We start from the raw sequence: 26,235 nt of genomic DNA on the forward strand, positions 1-26,235 counted from the left end.
ATCAAGGATGACCTCTAGAAATTTGTGTGGACCTACTCTGGTAAACTTATAAGAAAACAGATAGGAATGGCCTGGCATGGATGGATTCCCTCATTAGAGAGAACTTCTAAATTATAGTGGTATAATCAACTTGGAAGGATGTTCGAGTCAAATTGTTAAAGGCTGTAAATGGCACACAGAGGAATTGGTATTTTATCTTCAAAGCAATATGGAAGCACTAAAAGCTTCTTGGGCATGAGAATGAAATGGCCAGACTAGTACTATAGAGATATCAATTTGGCAGATCTGGTGGAGGGTGAATGGAGAGCAGTGACATGGCTATTGCAGTTGTGTGAATAGAGAGAGAGGGAGGATATGAGAAATGTGGAGATAAAATCAAGATTTTGTTACTGATAAGCTATGAGGAAGGGGAACATGGTGAGTGAGAGTGAAGATGGAGAATAATTCCTAGATAGTGTGTTTTCATATATATGTATGTGTGTGTATGTATATATATACATACATGTGTATGTGTAAGAAAAAGAATGTGGTGGTACCTTCATCAGAGGTAGAAAAATTGGGAGAAAAAGATTGGATTTGGGGGGAAATAGTAATTTTTTATTTAGAGATATCTAAAGCTAAAGATGAAGAACTAGAGCTCAAGAAAGAAATGAGACCCAAATTTGTTGATTTGAAATAGGGTGGGGAAGAAGGAAAAAGAGATAATACATATCTTGGATCATTCTTAGGGAAAGGACATGGATTATGTTCTAATTCTTATCCTACTTGTTGGATCAAGTCTAAGAAGACTATTTCAAAAAGTGGGAAGAGAAACATGACAGAGAATTGTCACCAAAGGGGAAGAATTAATTAATTCCAATATATGCTATTTCTAAAAGGTAGGGAGAACACTGAAAAAAGTGGAAGGAGGAAGATAGATAAAAGTACTACATTTCCAAAAAGACTAGGAATCCTTTGTCTAAAGAATAGACATCTGAGTTTATAATGTGGGATAATGTACAAGTTTCCTACAAAATTACTTTTCATATTTAAACCTTTTCATTTCTCACTGGCTACACAACTTGGCCTGAACTTTACCAGAATAGAACCTGAGTGAAACATAGAATGCAATATGGGTTAAATAATAGTTTATAAACTTCATTTTCCATTTATAAAACGTGGTCTGAGTTTCAGAAAGAAAACACAGACTATTAGTAAGAACTCACCTGTAGAAGTTATCTTTCTTAACTAAAGAATATATAATCTAGTTAGAGAAACTCTTGTTTAGTCAATTAATCAGTATATAATTATTAAGTACCTTCTGTGTCCTCAGAGTACAAATAAGAAAAAAGACAGCCCCTGTCCTCAAGGAGCTTATAATCTAAAGAAAGACAACACACAAAAGAATGTGAAAAGAGGGATGAGGGAGTCCAGTTCAGGAAGTGTAGACAATGAGTAATAAAGATTTGTAAGCCCTCTTTAGATGGAGGCTTTGAGAGAAGTTCCTTGCCCTATTCTCTTGCTTCTCCCTTACATCAGGAGGTGAAGAGTACTGAAGAAGTGTTAGTATCAAAGCTGACTTATTCTCACAAAATGATGGGTTTCCAGGGAATTTAATGAAGGGAGGAAAGAATATCCACAAAAGAAGTCAGGGGAGATAGGGTTAGTAGTATCAAATACTACCAAAAAATTGCTCAATTAATGAGCAGGCATTTGAGGACTGGGGAAAGGCCATGGAATTTATTTATTTATTTATTTTTAAAGTAATCATTGGTAACTTTGGAGGGAGCAATTGAGTTGTAAGCATTGAAGTCAGATTATACAGCTAAAGGTAATAAATTGAAGGAAAAAATGTAGAAATATTTTCTTGGAATTTGTCAGTGAAAGAGGGAGAGGTATAGGATGATAGCTTAAGGCACCTGTAGGATCAAATGAGGGGTTTTTTTAAGGATGGGGAAACCTAAGTGCTTTTGAAAGCTTCTGGGAATAGATCAGGAATGGTTGAACATTAAGGATAAGGAGTGGAGATTAGAAGGGACAAGGTACTGGAGAAGGTGTAGGGAATGCAATTAAGGGCACAAAGAGAGGAGTGTCACAGCAAGGTCTTTCTCCAGTGATGTTGAATGATGTACACCTTTCTTCTGTGACGTTTGGTGGACTTTATAGAAGTAGAAATAAAGAGGAGTTCTGAACATCTGGTCTCAGTTTTCCTGATTCAGTGTCATCTGCTTAAAGAGAAGGATGGCCAGATGGCTTACATGACTTGAACCTAGAATAAATGTTATGGGGAGCATGATGGGAGGAGTCAGTAATTCAAAAGAATTGTAACCCAAGTCACAAGGCATCAGTTTCTCTTTTGGATTCTGCCCCTGACATGCTCTAGGTCCATACTGGAATAGACTTGAAAGTAACAACACTAAGCCAATTTTAATATCAAAAGAGATCAGTCTCTTTGTGGGGGGACTGACTTCAGAAGACAGAGTAGCCTTGGATATAGAGGAGGAAGGTACCTTCAGATTTGATCTAATTTTGTACCATGTGTAGCAGTGTAATCATCTTAAGGTTGTTGGCTAAACGTGATAGGTTCCTTATTTCAATATATAAGCCACTATACAGCTTCATTTTATTCCCCATATGCATACTATTACTGCTCTTCCCTCCCTCTTCGTCTCTTCCTGCAGAGAGAGATAAAGGGGAACCTCTGTGCTACCATAAATATTTTTGAACATATAGGTTCTTTTCCTTTCTTTTATCTCTTTAGAGTATAGATCTACTAGTAATATTACTAGGTCAAATGGTATGTAACTTTTTACACATAATTCTAAATTGCTTTTCAAAATGGCTAGATCAATTCATAGATTCTACTAACAGTATGTCAATATACCTGTTTTCCTGTTCCTCCAAAATGCCATTTTCCTTTTTTTTGTCATTTTTTTTCCAGTCTAGTAGGTGTAAGGAAGAACTTAAGAACTGCTTTAATTTGCATTATTCCAATTATAAGTGATTTGGAGGATTTTTTTTCATATAGTAATTGAAATCTTTGATTTAATCTTCTTAAAACTACTTGTTCATAACACTTGATCATTTATAAATTGGAGAATGGCCCTTGGTTTTTATTTGAACCAGTCTCTTATAAATATTAGTAATGAAATTTTTATTAGAGAAATCTGCTATATAGAACTCCACTGTCCCCCTCCCAGCTCCCTTCTTTTCTAATTTTAATTACATTGGTTTTGTTTATGCAAAAATAATTTTAATATTATCAGTATTGTTCATTTTACCTTTTGTGATTCTATCCCTTGGTTGTTAATGAATTCTTCCCTTAACTATAAATATTAAAAGCAATTTTTCCTTATTCCTCTAATTTGTTTATGATGTTAACCCTTTGTATCTGTCATTTTATATATACATATATACATACACACACCTACATATATGTGTGTATGTGTATATACACATCGAGTTATAGAAATATGCATGCAGCTAGGCTGCACAGCATAGGGTAGTGCTGGCCCTGCAATTAGGAGGATGTGAGTTCAAATGCAGTTTTATATACTTATTAGCCACATGACACTGGGCAAATTATTAACTCTTTTTGCTTCAATTTCTTCATCTGTAAAATGAGCTAGAGAAGGATTTGACCAACCACTCTAGTATCTTGGCCAAGGAAAACCCAAATAAGTTCATAAAGAGTCATTCATTACTAATCAACTAAACAAATTGTATGTATGTGTATATATATATATATGTATATACATCTATCTATATCTATATCTATATAATAGTATTTATATAACCAAGGCCTAGCACCATTCTAGGAACATAGCAGATACTTAATAAATGATGGTTAATTGATTAGAGAACTTTGCTCTATTTCCCATTTTGTGGAGATAGTAGCCGTACTGCAAATCATCACCCACTAGATTCTTGAAAAAGATTTGGTTGTGAAGAGTGAAATTCTGAATATTACCTAGAGAAATTTCTAAGGCTGAGTAAGAAGGAAAGAAGTTGAATTGGCACTGATACATACATAAATGCTTTGTTGTTACTTAAACGTTTGATTTCAGCTAAGAAAAGAACTAGAAACTTGCCTGTAAATTATGTTCTTAGGGTGTCAGGGCAAGCCTTGAATTCTGATTCTGACTGCTTTCTTTATCTACTGAAGCACTGATATTATGTATGATTTATAGCATCTGATATAATGTTAATTTTTAGAAATCTAATTCTGCACTTGTCAGTGGGTTCCTTTCCTAAGCTTCCATTCTCTTCCCTGTAATTGTCATAACTATCTCCACCACAATCACTTTTTTCTTTTAAACTACAGGAAGGATTTGTGAAGAGGATGTTGGCTTAATTCTTTCACCTATTATCTCAGTAAAGTCCTTCTTCCTGCTACTTTCTCTTTAAGGTTATGCTGCCCAACAATGGATTTTAATGGAAACAATCCAGACTGCTAGATTTGGCACTTCCATATGAGCTACTTTTGTGACATTGGCTAAACTGCTTCACTTCCCTGGCTTCAGTTTCCTTTTCTGTAAAAATGGAATTGAACTAGATGGTCCTTCTAGATTTAGGAATTCTTTTCTACATTCAACTCCTCTAATAACCTCCCCACCAACACTGCTTTCCACCATGCTTCCCACTTATTTTTTTTTTATTTGTAAGCTGCTTCTAATGAATGTCTATGTGACATATTGAGTTTCAATAGTTATTTTATTTAAGTACTGTCTTTAACAGGTTTTATTGGTTAATTGCAGTGGCATATTTAAATTTTAGTGTCCCAAGTAAAAACACCTAAAAGTTCCTTCTTTTTCCTCCCTTGAAATCATGAAAACATGATTATTTTTTATTAGATATGTAAGATATTCAAGAATTCTACTGACTCACTGATGAATACAGGAAATATTTTATTTTACATTCTTGCAAAAATGGCTATACCCTAGTTCCATAGAATGGGAACATACCTACAAAGGCCAGATCAAGTGTTTTTATGGGGTTTTAGCTAGTTCTACTTTCTCCTTCAGGATCCTGATTGGTCAGGATCCTGTCCAGGTTACCATTTTCCCTTAAAAGGTATGCAATGTACCCAATTTTAAGCAAAATGTGACCAGAGCAGTTTTTCTTTTGGTTTTTTGAGCTCATGTTTTCTCTTTCCCAATCCTCTGTCCAAGAGGCAAACTCTGCCTCCCTTATCACTTATTCACTCTGCCCCCAAGGAGCTTACATTCTTACCTTCTTTTGGGAGAAGATAACCCAGAGGGCTCCTATTAAAATCTAAAACTTCCATCCTGATTATGCTTTGATGGTGGATTTCAATATTTGAATTTAAGTTTCTTTTCTCCAATTTAATTTTTATAACTGTGGAAACTAAATAACCATCACAGATATAATTTCTTACATATATAATTATTCTGAAATGATTTGACAACCTGATAATCTTTGCTTGCTCTTTCCTCTGTGAAGAAACCTTAATTAAGTGTTCTATCTACTGAACCATCTAAAAAGAAGATAAACTTTTTTGGGGAAGAGAAGAAAGGCAATAATAACAGGAAAGTTTCATGTAAAAAGGGGTATTTGGCCATCATTTTGAAGACAAAGCATCATGAAAGATAGCGGAAAAGAGGGAGTACATTCCAGGTCTAAGGTATATAGGAGAAAGACATGAAGGCAGGATGGGTCTCAATTGTACAGGAAGAACAGTAATGTATAATAAGGTTGGAAAGGAAGACAGGGCTTTAAAAGTCAACCAGCAAAGTTTGTATTTGATCCTGTTGTATACAGACCTTTGTTCTGCTCTTGGAATTTTTCCTGGAGAGTTGTCTGAGTAGTAAATACCTTATCAACTGTTCCTCACCCCTTCTGAAGCCACACTCTCTCTCAAGTAGATGACTTTTTTCCTAGGTGTAACATTTTATTAAGGAGGACTCTGGCAAGAATTTTACCTGCAATGACTGAGAGACTTCCCCCTCCCCTGTGATTGTCACAGGACAATCTATTCCCTTTACCTTTATAAAGATGGACAATGGAGGCATCCTTGAACTCCTGGGCATAACTTCTTGTCATATAATCTGGGAAATTTTAATCAGTTTTTATATGAGCAATGGACCCCTATCTTGTAAATGTTACCTGGAATAGAATCAGCACTGATGCTTTACCACATGAAAGTAGCCTAATGGGAGTAATTGATTTCAATTTATGGTAAACAATCAATAGCTTCAGCTTGATGATGTGCTGTTGAGAAACACTATGTAAGTGTTCAGCCCATCTCTCCAGTACCATGTTCTTATCACTTTTCAGTGTGGCACCATCAGCACTGAGTAGTTAAGATGTACTATAGGTTACTTATGAGCCATTTGATCCTAGAGGCATCTGGGAACCTTTGGAGTTTACTGAGCCCTGCAGTAACATGATCAGCATAGGCTTTATCCTTCTGGTGGCTGTGTGGAGGTCTGCTGGAAGAAAGGAGAAAGAAAGATACTTGAAGCAGGAAAACTGTCTAGGAAGTTATTGCAATAATCTAAGCAAGATAATTCAAGAGTATTGACTGTGTACAGATGTGAGAGATGCTGTGGAAGTAGAGACAGACAATATTTAGCAAATAATTTAACATTTGGGATGAATGAGAGTGAAGAAAGGAAGAAAACATTCTTGAACTTGAAGGACTTCAAAAATATTGTTGCCTATTTCAATAAAAATAAGGAAATACAGAAGAAAGTGGGTTTGAGGAAAAGATAATGATGGCTGCAGAGAAGTGTAGCAAGGTGAAGATTGAGAAAAGACCATCTTATTGGGCAATTAAAAGACCATTGGTTTCTTTAGAAAAAGCAGTTTGAAATGGAGTCATATCAGAAGCCAGATGAATTGAAAAGGGGTGAGGATTGAAGTGGAGTCACCTGTCTCTAGGAAGTTGGATGCTAAAGGGAACAGGAACACTTCACATCTAAATTCATTCCTCTTTAACTTTTCTGTCTCCTTCAACTTTGCTACCCATTCCTATTGATCCTGCTTTTCAAAATATCTCAATTGTTTCTTCTTTTTATCACTCCAGCAAACAGGTTCTCATCATCTTCCCTCAGCCACTACTTATACTTCCTGAATGGAATGAACTGAGTGAAGAATTCTGTGCTTTGCACTCCTCTACTGACACCTTGTGTGTTGGGAGTTGCCCTTTTTAATGAGATCATAATAATTTTTTTTTTTTTTTTTTTTTTTTTTTTTTGCTTTTTTACCTTGAGAGTCTCTGATTTTAATTTGGGCAAGGGTCACTGTCCCAAACATTTCCCAAAGCCACAGTGGGACATAAATGTAACCCTTTTCACCATGCATCCTTGTGAAAGGAGAAATCTGCTTTCTTCCACCATGAAACAAATCAGCAGATATAAAGAAACTCATGGATATAGTGACAGTATTTCAGTTGTTATTTAATTCAGTTAATATCAAATGCTTATTACATATAAAACATACTTTGTGCAAAGTACAAAAAAAATTTTTATTTTTTATTTTTTTTTTTGCAGAGGCTATTGGGGTTAAGTGACTTGCCCAAGGTCACACAGCTAGGAAGTATTAAGTGTCTGAGGTCAGATTTGAACTCAAGTCCTCCTGACTTTAGGGCTAGTGCTCTATCCACTACATGAATTAGCTTCCATTAATATTAAGAATTTTAAAATGATAATTCCTGCTCCCAAGGAAAAAACTACTTATATTGCTTTGGTAGTAAGCAACAATCTCTCATTCCCCTTTTCCCCACTCCCTTGTAGATTTAAATCCTTCAATCCACACTTTAGGTACTTTAATGAGTTCCTTTGGCCACAGATTCATTATTTTTTGCATTATCTTGGGACTGATTCCTTCTAAACTTAACTAAACCATCCTCAGATGAATCTGTTGCTGGGATCCTATTTGAGACTTCTCCAGATTGGTATAGATACCGATACCATTTCACCATGAGATACCAGAGTAGAACCTGAGTGGAACAGAGGATGCATTATGGGTTAAATAATAGCTTATAAAATTCATTTTCCATTTATAAAATGTGGCCTGAGTTTTAAAAATAAAACACAGCTTTTTAGTAAGAACTCACCTATAGAAGTGGCCTTTCTTAACTAAAGGAATCTAGTTAGAGAAACTACTGTTTAGTCAATTAAGCAGTGTATTTAAAAAAAAAAAAAAAAAAAAAAAAGCCCCTTCCCTCAAAGAACTTACAATCTAATGAAAGACAACCCACAAAAGAAGGTGAAAAGAGGAATGATGGAGTCTAGTCCAAGGAATGTAGATAATAGGAAATAAAAGAGTTATAAGTCCTTTTTAGATGGAGGCTTTGGGAGTAGTTCTTTGCCCTACTCTTTTGCCTCTCCCCTAGATCAGGGGGTGGAGAATACTGAAGAAGTGTTAATATCAAAGCTGATTCATTCTCACAAAATGATGGGTTTCCAGGGAATTTGATGAAGTGAATGAAATTCAGTCCAAGTTGTGTAGCAAGTAAGAAATGAAAAGGTTTAGATATGAGGAATAATTATTTTGAAGAAAACTTGTACAATATCTCACACTATATAAACTCATATGTCTATTCTTTAAGACTAAGGATTCCTTCTCTTTTTGGAAATGTAGTACTTTTTCCTTCCTCCATCCATTTTTTCCAGTATTCTCCTTACCTTTTAGAAATAGCATATACTCAAGTTAGAAATCATATAGCAAAGCTGACCTCTATGAAAACCAGAACTTTTAAAGTAGTATCACTGATATAGGATCTCTCAAGAATAGATGCACACTCTGTTGCTGAATTATAATCCTGAGTAGTAAATTCAACAGTTTCTATTCATGAGTACTTAAGATCAGATTCAAGTAGAAATTGAATCTTGCTTGCAACTTGGCTTATTTTATAATAGTCTGGAAATAATTTATTTGAAGATCTACTACTACATTTTATCTAATCTGTACATAAGTATATCTCACTAGAATGCATAAAGCCTCTACTTGTGTGACTTAAAACCTTGACATCCCTTTTTCTGATCACTATTTCCTGGCATTTCCTCTTCCCCTATACCTTATTTTTCCTTAATTTAGGCATTGCATTCACCCTGACCTATAATCATTTCTATACATTGAGTAGACTGCTTCTTTACCAGGTTTTACTCTTTTTCTTTCCCAGTCTCAATCATTTAGTGAACTAGTTCAAGTCAATAGTGTTCTCTGCTCTTGAGTCTTTGTCCCCCTTTCCTGTTTGCTTCATACCTTGCCAAACCCCCAAATCCTTATGATCCCTCCATCCACTTATTTTGTTCCTACTCACATGCTGCTTAATACAATGAGAGAGCCTGTGCTGACTGGGCACATTTATGTAATCTAGGACAAATTGGGCCTTCTCCTCACTAATAGTTTTCATTCTTCTAAGCTCCTCAAGCCTCCTATAATATTTCTTCCCCGCTTCAACTGAAGTCTTTACTTCATCAATTATTGAAAAAATCAAGCATGTTCTCACAAAGCTTCTACTTTTTTCCTCCCCATCTAACAATTCCTTGATACATTCCTGCACTATTTTCTTCAGATTCTGATGAAGTATTATTTCTCCTGAAGAATGCCAACTCCTCTAAATGCACCCTTTATCCAATCCCCGTCCATATTCTCCAGTAGATTGCCCCTACTATTATTCTGTCTCTGCCTCTTTCTAATTTTCCATTTCTCTATTTTCTGGTTCTTTCCTTATAACTGCTTATAAACATACCCCTATCTTCACCTTTTTAAAAAAAAATTAAAATAAAGTAAAAAATAAAATGTCACTGGTATCATTTCTCCCTTTCTTATTCAAATTCTGAGAAAAATCTGTCCACAGTTCATTTTTTTCTTTCAACTTCTTCAGTCTGTCTTCTTCACTAGTCACTCTCTCCAAAAATACTAAGGATCTCTTAAATTGTCAGTCTTATAGATTTTTCACAGACCTCATCTTTCTTGTCCTTTTGGCAGCGCTGACCATCTTTTTCTTTTTAGATGCTCTCTCATTTCTGAGTTTTTGTTTTATGGTTTGCTCCTAGTCCTCCATGTCATCACAAACTCAGGTATCTTCCAGTGCTTTGTCCTGGGGCCTAACTTTTCTTTCCATGTAATCTTACTCAATAATCACATCAGCTCCCATGGGTTTAGTTATCTCTTTGCAGGTAATTCCTAGGTCTGTATATCTCACCTTAGCACTCTCTTGAGCTCTGAACTTTCATTATCAGCTGCCTATTAGATCTTATCAACTGGATACAATCAAAATATCAAAACAGAACCTATTGTCCTCACTCCTCCAAGCCCCGGAAAAAAAAACCACCCTATAAAACCCTTCCTCTCTTCCAAACTTACCTATTACCCTTAAAGGCAGTAACTAATCTGTTTTCCAAAGAGACTTATTAGCCTACCAAAGTTAGAAGAGATTTATCAATATAAAATTGGCTGGTAGATGATGAATTTGAGGGCCACATCAATTTGTGAAGCTGCCTACAAAACATGTGGAATTGTTGATGTTTTTGTTGGGCAAGTTATAGTATACAAATGTGATAGAATATTACTGTGTGGTGAAAGGGATGATTTCAGAAAAACCTGAGAGGAATTACATGAACTGTTGCAAAATAAAATGAACACAACCAGGAAAATTACTTATACAATAACAAGAATATTGTAAAGACACACAAGTTTGAAAGACTTAGGACTGCTGATAAATACACAATACCCAACAACAATTTCAAAGGACTCATGATGAAACATACTACCCTTTTTGATTGGTGAACTTGGAGTGTAGATTGAGTCATTTTGTTTTTGTTTGTTTTTTATATAGCCTAGGCAAGAATTTATTTTGCCTATGTGTTTTTTTAACAAGAGTTTTAACTTTTCTAGTTTTCTTATGGGGAAGGGAATGAGGGTGGAGTGGGATGAGAAGGAGAGAATGCATATCTAAAAGTAAAATAAAATAGAATTTTAAAAATAAAAGAAATTTATGTTGAGGTTCCAAAAGGTAACATAAGCAATGCCCACACAAATATTTTTGAATATTTGAGTAAGTGAATAAATAATTATTCTCATTCATACAGCACTTGACAGTTCACAAAATACTTTTTTTTTTCCCACCAACAACCCTGAACAGAGTTTAGTAATAAGAGTAAGCATCAAAAATGTTTCTAGCATTGGATATTACAAATGCTGTGGTTCTTTTTCAGAATGCCTCGACTTAGAACACAAGAAAAATAATAGTGCTTTCTCATACTTAAAAGATATCCTATATACTTAAAAACAAAAACTTTTCTTTCATACTCCATGTAAAAAAAATCAATAGAAAAATGAAAAGAGCACTCGAGACCTCTAGAGGTAGATCTGGATTCAAATGTCATTCCCAGTGTTTTCTACCTGTATGACCGTGAGCACACATTTCATCTCTTCAATACCTCAGTTTCCTCATCTTATAAAATTTAGTGATTGGGCTAGATAACTCTGAAGGTCTTTCTAGTTCTAAATCGATGATCTTGCAAACCTGCTTTTTTGTACAGCTCACAAACTAACAATGGTTTGTACATTTTTAAAAGAAAATAAAACTTGTTCTTAGCTCAAAGGTCATAGGAGATGACACAGACTGACTGGCTCCCCAGATTGTAGTTTAGTGACCCCTGCTATAATCCATTGGCTAATGGTCATTTGTTTTCTTGGATATGAAGCAATTTAAGCATTTTGAAAAGCTTTCAGATGATGTTTTCATTTTAATACAAAGTTTTTATAATTATAATCCATCACTTTTCATGTGTGCACATGAATGTTGAGTATTTGTACTGGAATGTTCTTGAGGCAAAATCCATAATTCTTGTCCCTTTTTTTTTTTTTTTTTTTTTTTTTTTTTTTTGGCAACATTTCCTCTTGCTTTGATCAGTGCTGGTGGCAAAATGAATTGTAACCTGGTGCATTACCATCATTAATCATAGTATTTTTGTTCCTTATCAAATAATATTACATGCTATGGTTATTTATACTTGTGTCTTATTTCATTCTCTAAATAGAATGTAAGTAAGTTCTCTGAAGGCTGGATTGTACCTTATGTAAACCACAATTTTACCCCAGTTCTGACCCAACAAAAGTGATTTGTTGTATGATCTTAATAGGACAAACAATATATCTTTATAGAAATGTCTCAGTTCCTGTTTCTGGTACATCAACAGTAGAGGGGAAAAGCTTAAGGAGGGGTGGTATTTGAAAAGTTTGGCTTTTAGAATGTTTTATAAAAATGATATCAATTAACAGAAGGCCCCCTGAATCTTCTGGCAGACATTTGAGAGAAGGTAGTGATTGTAATTAATTTTTAGTTTGTGCCACATATTTGATAATTGCTCTGATTCATGCTATTATAGTCTCCCTTCACCCACAGGAAAACAAACTTAATTTGATTCATACCCTTAGCAAGAAAAAAAAAAAAAAAAACACCCTGATATTACTCACATGGCTATGATTCAGCTCTTGGTTCCCATCCTCCTTTTCTCCTACCCAGCCCACCCCCTTAACCACCCCCACCCACTGTATATTCATCTGTCACTGAAGTCTAAAACTGAGGCAATATGTTCTTTAAAATGGGTGGGGGAAGAAGGCAAGTAAGAATTCCTTTTTCTCAGTAAACTTTACTACTAGATCCTAAATCATAAAAGTAGTAAGAATGTAATCAATAATTTCTTTCTTGTCTCCTGTAGTTTACTCTCTATAAAATGTGTGTGTGTGTAAATACATTTTATATTTTTATGAGAAACTAGAATATTCAAGTGAAGAATGAAATCACATTTGCAAAACCAAGTGTTTAAATCACTGAGACTTTTTTTTTTTTAAATAGTAAAATAACTTATTGTCATGAAGGGGAAAAAAGGATACAAATAATAAAACATATGGAAATGGGTTTTCCACATTCATAAATGTCAATTTATGAATGACTCAGGCATGAGGCAGTTGGCTAGTGCAGTGGGTGGAGCACTGGACTTATAGTCAGGAAGTCCTGAGTTAAATGCAACCTCTATTCTTACTAGCTGGGTGACCCTACAAGTCACTTAATCTCTCTTTGACTATTTCCTTACCTGTAAAAATGGGGATAATAATAGCATCTGCTTCCATGAGAGGTTGGTATGAATAGTACTTGTAAAGAACTTTGAAAACCTTAAAGCTCAATATTATCATTATCATTAACAGTAATCCCTAAATGAGAATATATAGGTCATACACAAAAATATGAAATGTGCTGTGATGCATTTTGATGGTGTTTTTAAATTAATATTTTGTATTATATATTTTAATAGAAATCTGCATAATTATAAAATAAATCATAATCTCTGTGCTTATTAATGTAGCTTTCTTTAGGTCAGTAATAAGTTACAAAACAAAATGAATAGCTAGATTTATCAGTTTGTCTTGAAGTACTTAGTTTATTTGCTGAATAAAATATTATGTACAAATGTGAAAGCCTCATATATTAACTCTTTATGTCAATAAATATGTTCTTGAAAGGTGTTATATAATTAAATGTTTGTAATCAAATTAAATTCTTAGGTTATTTGAAATTTAATTGAAGTCTGATGGGTATGGATCAGTGGAAGAGATAATCATATGTATAGTAAATAAAGAGAGAAGGAAAAGAAATAAACCAAGCACTTATTAAGTACCTTCTATATGTCAGGCACTGTGCTAAGTGCTTTAGAAATATTGTCCCATTTGATCTTAGATCTTGCCTAGTGCTCATTGCCCTACCTCCACCTTAAATGTTTCTAAATAATTCCTGATTTAGGTGATTTGTTGATTTCTTATTCTCTCAACTTCTTCTCCTTTATTTGAGAAGGAAATAGGGAATTATTTTCTTGGACCCTTCTGCCATCTTTGACACTGCTGATCTGTACAAAATTCACCAGAATTATAAGCTACTTCTAGACTGTTTTCTCTCTGAGAGGTTTTTGGGATACCATTTTCTCCTGATTCTCTTACCTATCTACTCCTTCTCAGTTTCCTTTTCTGCAGCTTCATAAAATTCATGTCCTCTAGTGTCCCACAGGGTTCTTTTCTCCTGGTTGTCTTTTCTTCTCCCTCAATATCATTTTACTTGGTGATTGAATCAGCTCTCATGATTTAATTACCATGGTATGCTGGTATTTTCGAATCTTCCTATCCTGTCTTCACTTCTCTGTTGATTTACCAGTCTCACATCTGCAATCACCTTTCAAATCCTTTAAACTGGATGTGCAGTAGACTTGTAACTCAGTATGTCTAAAAAAGAGAATTAATTATCTTTCCTTCCCAAACAGGCCTCACCTGCTAACTTACTTATTTCTCTAGAGATCACTACCCTCCTCCTGGTGTCCCTCAGACTCATAGTCTAGGAATCATGCTGGATTCCTCATTGTATTTCGTTCTCCATATCCAGTCTGTTTTTGAGATCTGCTTGTTTCACCTTTGTAACATCCCTCAAATACACCAAATTTTCTCCTCTGACACAGTTACCACTCCTGGTAAAGGACCTCATCACTTTATACTTGTATCATTACAATGGTCGGCTGGTAGTCACCTGCTTCAGAGCTGCTATCCATCATACATTCAGCCATCAGAGTGATTTTCCTAAAATACAAAATCCTTTGGCATTTAAAGTCCTTCAGAACCTAGTTCTCTTCTATCTTCCCAGTCTTCTTATACTTTCTCTCCTCTCTGGTGCATACTCTTCAATACAGTGATACTAATTTGCTTCTTCCATAAATAAGACACTCCACCTCTCTGCTCCAGGCATTTTCTCTGGATGTGTCCTCCATGTATGGAATAATCTTCCTCACAGCTGCATTCTAACTTTTTTTAAGTCCCTACTAAGATCCCATTTTCTACAGGAAGCCTTTCCCAATTTCTCTTAATTTTAGTGCCTGCTCTGTTTTTTTGTTTTTTGTTTTTTTCCTATCTCTATCACTGTCCTGTATATAGTTTGTACATATTTGCTTCTAAATTAACTTTTTATTATGGGCCAGAATTCTGAACTTGAAACAAAGGATTCTTACAAGGTGCTAAGTCAGTGGAATTGATAGAGACAATAGTTATCAAATTTAGCATGGTGTTTAACAGTTTTCTAGTTTAGTACATACACTTAGTACTTACTATACTTCTACAAGATTCACACCTTTGATAAGAGAGCATATAAGGTCGGACAAAAGCAGCCAGAATCAGAACTAGGGAAGACAGACAAGTGGTGGCAGGCTCTCCTCCTTCGATTCTCCACTGAAACCAAGATCCGGAAGGCCTCCAGAAAAACTAGCTGAGCCCCAAGTGAAGGAGACAAGACTTTGAAGGAGACAATAAAGGATTTGGACTTTAACCTCTGGCTACTCATGTAGTGATTACTGAACTGAAATGAAGGCTGTTCCCAGAAATCCTAAGAAACCTCAATAGAGAACATTACACTTTACAGAGGACATTATAGATTTTGAGCTCTTTGAGAGCAGGAATTGTCTTTTGCCTTTTTGTTTCCTCACTGCCTAGCATAGTGTTTGACACATAGTAGGTGCTTAATAAATTTTTAATGTCTGACTAGCAAATGATACTTCAAAGTTTAACTTTACTGTATTTGAAAAGGAGCCCTGAAAAAGTTAACAGTAATTAACTTCTCTGACTCAGCCTTCAGAGGGTTCTCATGGGCAAATCATGCTTCTAAGCCATCGCATTCACATTGTTTAAGCATGGCAACAGGTAGTAATTTACCCACATAATTTCTTCCCACTAGTGTTAATTTTAACATGTCTATTAAAGGAGGGGAGGAATAGACACAAGGAAAATTGGAAGTAAATACAATCAATCAGAATTGTCAAAGAACAAGCTGTGCTTAATTATAAATTTAAGTTTTATGAATTGTAAGCTTGTTGAGGTTAGAATATCATTGCTTACATTATTTAATATTTTCAAGAGTATATGAAGTTATATCTTTTTTTATAAGAGCTATCCTGAATATAAAAGTGGAAATATATTTATGACTTCCATTATCTTTACTGCTTCTGAGAGGGAGGGAGGGAAACAAACCCTCTGGGAAGTAAAAATTTAAATTAGGTTTAACAAAGGATACAGAATTAACCAGAATTATAAGCTACTTATAGACTGGTCTCTTAGAAACAGTTGAAATTCATAATTAACTCTTGAGCCACCACTACTGCTTTAATACAGACAAGTAATAATTCTCTAAGTAAAACCTTTGGCCTGAAAGATCCCAATACAGGATTTTGCCAGTGGCATATTCCAAAAGGAATTGCTTATACATTCAAAAAATTTGACTTATCCAGGTTACTGCATAGGAGAGCATTAATTTTACATTATTCAGGTGGTTTCAATGTTATTAAGGTTATTTTAGCTTTTTTAAAAATAGCCATGAAAAATCCATTAAACTAATTGTATCTGTGCATAGAACTGATAAAAACCAAGAAAATATAGTATATGGAATTATTTATTATTATCCTTAGTATTTTGTCTAGTAAATCAATTCTAGAAGTGTGGAAGGCTCATGAAGTCCAGGCTTGGGAGGAGTCTAGATTAATCCTTTTATTTTGCTGACAGGAAACTGAGCCCCAGATAAATTATTTGTCCCTAGTCATTTTAGTAAGCATTAGAGACAGAATTTGAACCTATGACATCTGAACCATTCTTTCCCCATAGTTAACACAGTACCCCCTTAGGGGAAAAGTAATTATATGTTTCTACAATGTGTTACCTAGGTACCTATTGTAAAGAAATTAAATAACTCAAGGGAAGTGTAAGTAGTTTTTAATTCTATTTTTAAAGTGCAACAAAGTATGATATGAAAAAGTTAGGGTTGTAATTTTTAAAGTAATAGAAAATGAAATGTAAAAAGGTTTCCAAAGGATTCAATCCTTGAATCATTTAACTGGTAATCAGAAATGCTACATAAATGTTGTCATATAAATTTAATATGTACAATTTACTTAATGATTATATATGAACTGGAAATTTTAGCCTGTCTCCTCACTTGTAAAATTGGTAGCTTAGCTATTTTATGATCAGAAAAAGAAAATATAACTTTTTAAAACCAGTCTTACAACTTGTGCATATTATCCAAATTGTAGGAAATTAATAAGAATACATTTTCAAATGAAATGTCTGTCTTTACTATCTAATTTTCACTACATTTTGGGGATTAGCCTAGTCACTGTAATAGTATGACTGATTCATATCTGCACGGACCCTTTAACCCCATTTCTTAAAAAACACCCTTGTTCTGAGGAGCAAACAGCTGAGTTTATGGAGCAGGAATGAGCAAAACTAAAATTCATTAAGAATTACTATTTTTGGGAGACACAAATAGGTTGTTTCTCCTATTTTCTTTTAAACAACAACAGATCTTTAAAATATTAGATAAATTGGAGAGAGTTATATATTTTATAAAAATGTTATTTTTACTTATTTAAAAAGAGAAAACTTTAGTTATTGAAATGAATTTTTTCACTTCAGACTTGAAAAAAGTTCAGAATTGTTTTTGTAACAATTAGTGACTCTGCTAATTGGTCCCAGTAATTCATTACTTTTACCCGATTTATCGTAGCATTTTGAAATAAATACATTTGATATAATGTCCCTTCAAAAACCAAAAAATGGGGAGAAGGGAAAGGTGAGCATTATAGTACACCTAATATTATGGGGGAATCAATCCTTTTTCTTTTAATAATTTTAGAAATTTAAATTTTAAAAATATTGTAAAGAGGGAGGGGGAATGAGAACAAGTGGAATGCATTTATTTCTGTAGCAGATTTATAAAGCCAGTCCTTTGCCCAGGGATTAATTTACCATGTGCCAGACATCCCTCTTAGGGCTAGTTGTGAATGTATCTATGTCTGTGAGGCTAGGGTGTTTCCTGCTTTATAGGACTAGCTGCCTCAGCCTGGGCGTTTTCTATTTGAGTTTACTCCTTCCCCGCCCCTCCCCATTGAGTGTCCTTTGTGTAACCCCAGTAATTCAGAAATTTTGCAGTAATGGGGACTTGCCCTATCATGTGACTGAGGTACTAGTTGCAGGCTGTGATTGGTCATCAGCTAATTGGCGGTTCTCTATAAGAGCTCCCAGAGCTGGAGCTTAACTGAAGCTAACTCTGTTCCAGTCTTCGGTTACACTTATGTTGTAACATTGAGAATAGAGTGATTCAGCAACATGTGATACAAAGTTATCAGTGCTGCTGATTGACCAGGCCACTGTATGCAATGAAGCCAGTTGTTGCTGATTGGATTATCCTCTGACTTTTATGAACTGGTAACTGTCACTTTAAGATTGTTTACTGATTAAACTTAGAAGAATGCAGTTTAAAATCCTTGCCAGGAACTTGTGTGGACTTATTCCTTTTTTTTTTCTCCTTTGTTTTGTCACAGGAATGAAATGCTGATAGCTTCTTACTTTGGAGGACTTCTGTAGAAGGGGGGTGGAGAGGAGAGTTCCAAAGAATCTGAAACAAAGCTTTTTATCTACTTGGGAAGATTTATCTAGTTGTGAAGAGGGAGTTTTTAGCTAACAGAAGCTGCCGCATTGTCCCCAGGAAATAATGCTTTATCAGAATGGGTAAGTGAAAAAATGGCATTGCCTACTAATGGATATCATCTGGTGCATGTTAGAATTGTAAAATTGTTTGCAGATTCCTAATAACTCTGTGGAAGCCAAGAACACAAAAGCACATTGGAGGAAAAATTTTTTGAGGGTAGTATAAGAATATTAAAAAATATATCTGGAAAGAAAATCAGGCAATTAAGAAAAATTCAGTTGTGTTACTTGTTTCAATTTGAGTATATTTAATGCAAGGAGATGATTTTAAAGGGTGGAAAAAATAGTAGATAAGCAAATGAATCTCTATAGAATGGTGGCAAAATCATCCTCTATGTACATATTTCCATCTACCTGATTAGTAATATGTACCAGTAGGAGTGTTTTTCTATAGGGATATCTTCTTCACAAGAAAGTATCTAATGAAATCTTAACCAAATTGTAGATCCAATAAGGTAATTGAATAAATTTATTTTAGTTGTGATTAATGAATTGTGATGTGTGGGTAGTCTTTTATAATCATATAGGTCATAAATTTCAAGATTGTTCTAATTTGTGGATATATGGCTTCAGTTAGAATCAAGAGTGTTTTTTTCCCCTGTATAAGTTATCTTATTTTTAAATGTTATATTTAATATTCCTTCTGTGTATGTGTGTGTCTTTCTCACTTTCTCTTTCTCCTTTAATATAAAACTTTCAAGTTGAACTTGAATCAAAGCTGCCCCATTTTTAATTTTTCTAGAGAAAAATAAATTTTATCTTGATATGCTTACATAACTAATAGTTTTTTTCCAGTGCTTTAAGAAAATATTTATTGTTTTTTATTTTATGTCAAAATTTGATTACTTTGGTTTTTTTATGAATGGTTATGCCAAAATGGTTGATTATAAGAGGAAAACAATAAGAATGATGGGTATAATTTCTTATTGGTCAGTAGGCCTAATCACGTGATCCCTATTTTCATAGTAAGACTAAGTAAATGCAAAAATTATTTGGTGCCTGTTCTTTTTTGGATTTAAGTTTTTTAAATTGTGTGTGCTTAGCACATAAAAGTTATAACAAGAAATGAGAAACTGACTTGTGTGGCAGGTATATATGTTTGTATACTTTTATTTTCTTATAGTAACTAAAATTGAAAAGCTTAATATGAGATAAGGCTCTTTGATTAGAGAAACTTAATTCTTGAGAATTTATCTGCTATTTCTAAAAAGCTATTATACTATAATTATAAATGTCATTAATCTGTTTTATAGATTAATGACACTTATAATATACCACATATAATATTATCTCTAATATAAGAAGGTTTAATCAAGCTGCTTTAGGAAATAGAAAAGGTGGTAGGGTTAAGAAAGAGAATAAATATTACTCTCCTGCCCTTTCTGCTTTCCTCTTTCCCATCCTCCAACTGCCCCTCTCCCTCCCCGTGGAAAACGTTTTGAATAATGCATTTTATAAACATAGAACTCAAGACTTGTGTGACTAAATTTGGGGGAGTGGTGGAAATGTCTAATAAAAAAAATAATAAAAGAAACACTTTTAAGATAAGCATTCCTATTAAGGGCATGGTTCTCTAGTAAATCAGAAAGAATGTGATACAACCTATTGTATATCACAATTGATTTTATTTAAGGTGTGGCTGACTGAACACCTGGAAAAATTCTGCTTGCTTGTCCAAAGTACATGAATGTTTAGGTCCTCAAGTTTTTTGATAATGAGGGAAAGTGAGAAGTTTGTAGTTAGGTTATTCATCAAACTACTGATTGGTGATAATAACTCATGAATGATTCATTGCTGTGTATTTCATTTCATCATGTCTGAAATATCATGTTTTAGTAAATCTGATTTTCCCACCAATGATCAAGTCTCTCTGTCCCTTTAGGTCTTACTCATCTATTTGGAAATACTTGCTTAAATTACTTTAAAGTGTGTCATACTGGGTCCCAGTAAATTTCTTTGCATCCGATCTATTAAGTCTAACCATCTCTTTTCACTTAGTCATTTATTAATAAAATACATATATAAAATGAATGATACTATCAGAAATACTTATATAATGTTTAATTCTGCCTTTGGGTACATCTCAGTTTCTAGTAGTTATCATTCATGGGAAGGGGGGAGAGGGTTGTGTTCAAGCATATGTATAAGAAGACACACCTTTCATTTAGAAGTTATGAATAACGTGACCCTCTCAACAGCATTTTCTAATTAGCAACATGAACATTTATCCTCATCTGGTTATCCCTGTAATTGATTTTAAAGTAGTGTGTGGAATCTATGCCTGATTAAATGTTGCACTTAAGTATATATATTTGAGGAAGCCTTCAATCACAAATGAAACAAACGATCAGTTTAGTGCAACCAAAATAAGCTTCATAATATTGCTCCTATGGCAACAGGGTAGTTAGGTGTTTTGAAATACAGTTATAAGCATTCATTGTAGAAATGTCATTCAGACCTCCTACTACAGCCTCATTGGGTGGGAGATTGATGGGAAGGGGTAAAACCAGGCTAGGGAACCAGCACATAACCCATGTATTTGCCTGTGTCTTTCTACAAACTGTTCCAAAAATAAAATTAGAATGGTCTAGTTTGAACAACATGGAGCATTTCAAGAACTAAATGAAGGACATGGGAAGAGGGGGTCAGGAAAATGGAGGAAAGTGGAAGAGAAAAATGTAAGGACAAGAAAGGTAGTAGAAAAATGTACTCAGTAGCTGAAAATCTTTTCTCCCCTGTTAGCTGTCAGTGGGAACATCTTGAACTGGTTATAGTGTAACTTCAACATCTGAAAAGATTTCCTTAAAATGTGGTATGGGGGGAATTCCTTTGGTAGCAGTATGGTTTACCACTTTATATAACATTTATGCATCTCCCCTCTGTTATTCTGAGGTGCAGTCTTTTTTCCAAGAGGTCCTGAAAGAATGCTTGTTCATTGGTTATTTGATTTCCTTTATGTGCTTCCTAAAGGCAAAGATAGGTTTTTAACATTAAATATGATAACATTTAATATGCTAAATAGATCATGATGACTTTAGATTCTCATTCTCAAGGATAGCTTTTTTTTTTTTAAGCTGTGGAAAAATGGTGAAAATGATTTGCCCTGGAATCTTAAGTCTGCGTAATTATACACATTTTATAGAAGTGAAGGTTTTTCTTTTAGTTTTTGGAGAACTGGAGTTTAGCATTGTAATCAATTTTAAATTATTCAGGGAGTGATGCAGTATTGTGCACTAGAAAGACTGCTGGACTTTGACTGTAGGGTCCAGGGTTCACATATAATTCTGCTGCTTGATACCTTTGTGACCTTGGGCCCGTCCCTAAAAATAAGGGGGAAGGAGATTGGATTCTATGACCTCTAAGGTTTTTTGTGCTCTAAATTTTTTATCTTATATTAATGCAATGCCCCTATCCGCCTACCACTTTTCCACCCCTAAAGTGTTTTTTGCCTACCCCTCCCCTCCCATTTAATGACACTTTCACATCTCCAGAGAGTGAAAAGTCAAAGGAAAAAAGGGGATGGAGGTCAAATTATTAGAGTTCTGATCAAGCATTTGGAGAGGAAGGTGTTGGAATGCTTTATTGAAATATGCACAGGATTTCAGTTGTTCAGTAATTTCTGGTGCCTCTCCCCCTTTTATAACCAAGAGCAGCCTATTGCTGAATGTTTTGAAAATGGTTCTTTATTGGTCTTTATTTGATCTCTTCAGACTCTTTCCAATGTAATAATCTTTTTAAAAAATCAATATATTTTCTTGGGCAAGGAAAAATCTTTTTTTTTTTTTTCTTTGGTGGTGGGGAATGCTCTTTTTTAAAGCTAACTTTGCATTTCTATAGAATTTACTCCAGGCTCTTTCCAAAATGTAGGTAGAAGACTCAGAGTCTGTCATTAATTTGGGGGAAAGAGGAGAATGTGTAAGAATAATTGTTTTGTTGGTTATGGAGAAATATGGGGTTTCCCCCACCCCCAATAAAATGAAAGATTAAGAACCACATTTTGTTTTCTGTAGCCATGTAGCTCTTCTTGGTTTCAGTTTAGTAATTCATGGCAGATGATTATAAAATATAGCCTTGACTCAACTCTGAGGGGAAATCTAGGTATTAATTTATATACCTTCTGAAAGACACTTTTGACATAGATCTTGAGTATAGTTTTTATCAAAATCATATAAAAGTATTGGCATTCAACTCTCTCCCCTATTTATTATTTATAATAATAAGGATATTGAAATTATATGGCATTGCTGCCATTAAAAGTTTCTAAGAAAATTTTTATTGGACTGACAAATTACTTTTTTATTTGGAAAATTAAAGTTAGACAAGCTGTTTTCAAGGGACCATTAGATTCTGTGTATTGCGTGCTCTACATTTTTTAAAGTTATGCTAATTATTCTAGGATTAGAGATTTAGACCTGAAAGAGCTTTAAAAATTATCTATCTAGTCTAACTCACTTTACAGTTGAGGAAACTGAGGCCAGAGAGATTATGAATTGGCCAAACTCACACAGATAGGATAGTAACTAATTTATGTCATCAGATTTTAAAGTTAACAGAGTGCTTTATATACATTATTTAATTTGAATGTCAAGTAACCATATACATTTTATCAGTGCTTTGGAGGGAAATGTTTTCACACTTAAAAAAAAAAAAAACTTCATCATTCAGAGGTGCTATATCTCCGTTGTTGCTAGGAGATAAAGGTAATACTGAGCAAAAAGGAAAATTAGATCTTTAAAACTTGCCACTTTTTTCTCAGAAAAATAGTATTGAAGGAGCTCTTTAACCTCAAATGAACTTAAAAAAGAAGTTTTAGTTTTATGCCTCCTGCACCCCCCCAACTGATTCCCATTTTTCTTCCCACTGTTACAAATCACAGACTGTTATAAGTAATTGAAGCTGTTTTTTGTCTGCTAGATTTTTCTTGCTCTTAGATCACATTTAATGTTAACCTCAATGAAAGTTATTTTTCTTTCTCAAAAAGTAACTATAATTCTAGGTGTTAAAACTGCAAACTTCAAACCTAGTAGACATAATAATTTTAAATAAAGAGGAAACAAAGTCAAATTTGAATAAAAAATCATGAAAGTCTATCTAAAGTCACTCGAATTCTAAGTCATAAGTAAAGTATATAGAATAAAAACATTTTGGGATTTTGTAGGCTGTCTTTGGTTAAGGTAAAATTTTTGAAGCATTTTTAACATCCCTTAGAAGCAAAACACAATCCTTTTCCATTCACCCACTCTCTATTCTTCCCCCCCTTTAAAAAAAAAATCTTGGGAAATTAATGCAAAAATTGCTTTAAATGCTATATTAAGGAATGTAAGTAATCTAAGCCTTGGCATTTCCTGACTCAAGTTTCTAAATTCTCAACCTTAACCCATTATATTAAGATCTTAAATTTATTCTAGTTTGTAGTAAAAATCATCTTGGTATTAAAACATTTAAAATATGTTACTAAGATGTATTGCTATTTATAAACAATGCCATAATGTGTATATTTATACACACACATACAAACACACACACACATAGAGAGTATATACTTTTATATATAGGTGTTTTTTTTTAAGATTCCAAAAAGTCATTTTTAGTTGTGAGTATTTATTTCTTTAATATTCTGAATGACAAAATTGAGATTTATGTAAATTGGAGACATACAGAAGTTCAGATATTTTAGAAATATTTGAGTGACTTTGTGTAATGCCTGTAATGGGCTATTTTATTTTTCTTTAGCAAAAAAAAAAAAAATCACTAGAAATAGAAAACTTTTCTTATAGCAAAGGCGTTGACAAGAACATGTTTTTTATAAAGTTCTACTGAAAAGAAACTTTTGAAAATAGCAGCTTTTTATTTATTTGTAACATGGATATCTTAACCATTGCTGGAAAAATAACCAAACATTTTATTAGCCAGCCAAGTACTGGAATGGATATCACCCTGAGCTGAGTTCAAATCATGCTTTTGACACTCACTGACTGGGTGGCTCTGAGCAAATCTCTTCACTTCTCATCTTCACTTCCTCATTTGTAATTAACTGGATAATAATAGCACCTAGTTCATAGGATTGTGAAAATCCAATGAGATGATATTTGTGAAGTTCCTTGCAAAAAATTAAAGAGTTCTTGTAAAAATGTTAGGTACTGTTATAGTTATGATGACGGTAGTAGTGGTGGGTCCTATCTTTTACCAAAGAATTGCTCAATGAACTAAAGGATTATATTGGAGAATCTAAAGTTAGGTTGAAGATTATAGGGGAGGAAATAAGAATGGTACCTCTCTTTTGTTTGACTGGGTGAGATGACAATTGTGTATGTATGCAAGATGATAGCTTTCCTACCTTAAATCTGAATTGAATTGAATAATTTTATAAATAAAAAGCTGGTTGTAATAAAGAAAGGAGACCAGATAGGTCACTTTAAAATAATGTTTGATTAGATTCACACAGGATTTTAGCAGACATTTTTACAGCTTGCTTCCAGAGATGACCCCAGCTGAAATTTTTCAGCCTTTCCCACATTTTTCAGCATCAGAAGGATATTTTGTTGAATGCCAATGGACAGTAGAAATTTGAGGAAGCATCATGCCAGTGTTGGCGTCATGTTTCTTTTTTTTTTTTTTTTTTTAAACTTTGACTTCTTTCATGCTGGTTTAATTATTTTAATATCTGAAACATAACTTTCTACTAATTTGTGTCACTGCTTTCATGATGAATATATAACACATTGAAAAAAATGACTAGAAGGAAACACCACGGTCTGTCCAAGTGAGTGATGTCGAAAGTCTGCTTTTTTTTTATTTGCACTAAAAAATATACTTGATTTTGAAATACAAAGATGACATTTTCTGCTTATCTCACAGTTTTAATGGATCTATTTTAGTCATTCATTATCTAGATATATCTATTAGACAGTATATTATAGGGGAATTCCTGGTTTTCAGTTTAAGAACTCACATACTACCAGTTTTACTAGTATAATTTCCCCAATTTCTCCCCTAATATTTTTACCCTAAAATGGGGTTATGGATGAAAGGAGTAGAAGAAAAGATGAATAGAAGCCTTTTTGGTCATAGGTTTGCTACTTTACCAGCTGTTTGATCTTTCTCACAATCATTTTAATTTTTATCTACCTCATTTTCTTTATGTATAAAATGAAAGTGTTAGATCAATTGATTTATATAAGACATCTTTCAACACTGCTATTTGGGACTTGGAGCATTTCTTCTACAATCTTCTTTCCCTTTTGAGACTTTTACTTAAATCTAATAAAGAAGTCTCTTAAATAGCATATTAACCCTAAAGTAATCTTAGTAGCAGAGCTAATTAGTACCTGGAATTCCTGACTTGACTTTGCAGTGTTTTTTTTTTTTTAATATTCTGCTAATTCTTCTTTGAAAATGAAAAATTTCACCAAGAATAACAATGGGAATTGCCCCTATTTGAAAATCAGATGTCAAAAAAAAAGGGTAGATGAGTGGACTGATTGTATTTGATTGTAAGTTGATGTATTTTCATTAGGAATTGTCTTTATAATCCAGTAAGTTTTGACTCTTTGGATATCTTTGGTCTAAGACAGTGGTTTCAAACATTTTGGATTGTGCACACCATCCAAATGTGAGCAGGTAAGATAATATATTGTGTATATTGCTTAATTTTTGTATGAACATTCATGTAAGGAAAACTGATAGAAACAGCTTGTAAAGAAATGT

General features: G+C 33.8%; 1 long non-coding RNA gene across 2 annotated transcripts in view; it reads left to right on the forward strand.

Annotated features, from left to right (window-relative positions):
* Nucleotides 1-26,235, forward strand: part of LOC141561322 (uncharacterized) — a 138,748-nt gene that overhangs the window by 89,661 nt on the left and 22,852 nt on the right. For both annotated transcript variants that reach the window (XR_012488021.1, XR_012488020.1), the window contains exon 4: nucleotides 18,363-18,549. This is a non-coding gene — a long non-coding RNA (uncharacterized LOC141561322). The remainder of the gene's footprint in view (nucleotides 1-18,362; nucleotides 18,550-26,235) is intronic.

Source organism: Sminthopsis crassicaudata, chromosome 3 (genome assembly GCF_048593235.1).
Source record: "Sminthopsis crassicaudata isolate SCR6 chromosome 3, ASM4859323v1, whole genome shotgun sequence".
In the NCBI taxonomy this organism is placed as follows: domain Eukaryota; kingdom Metazoa; phylum Chordata; class Mammalia; order Dasyuromorphia; family Dasyuridae; genus Sminthopsis; species Sminthopsis crassicaudata.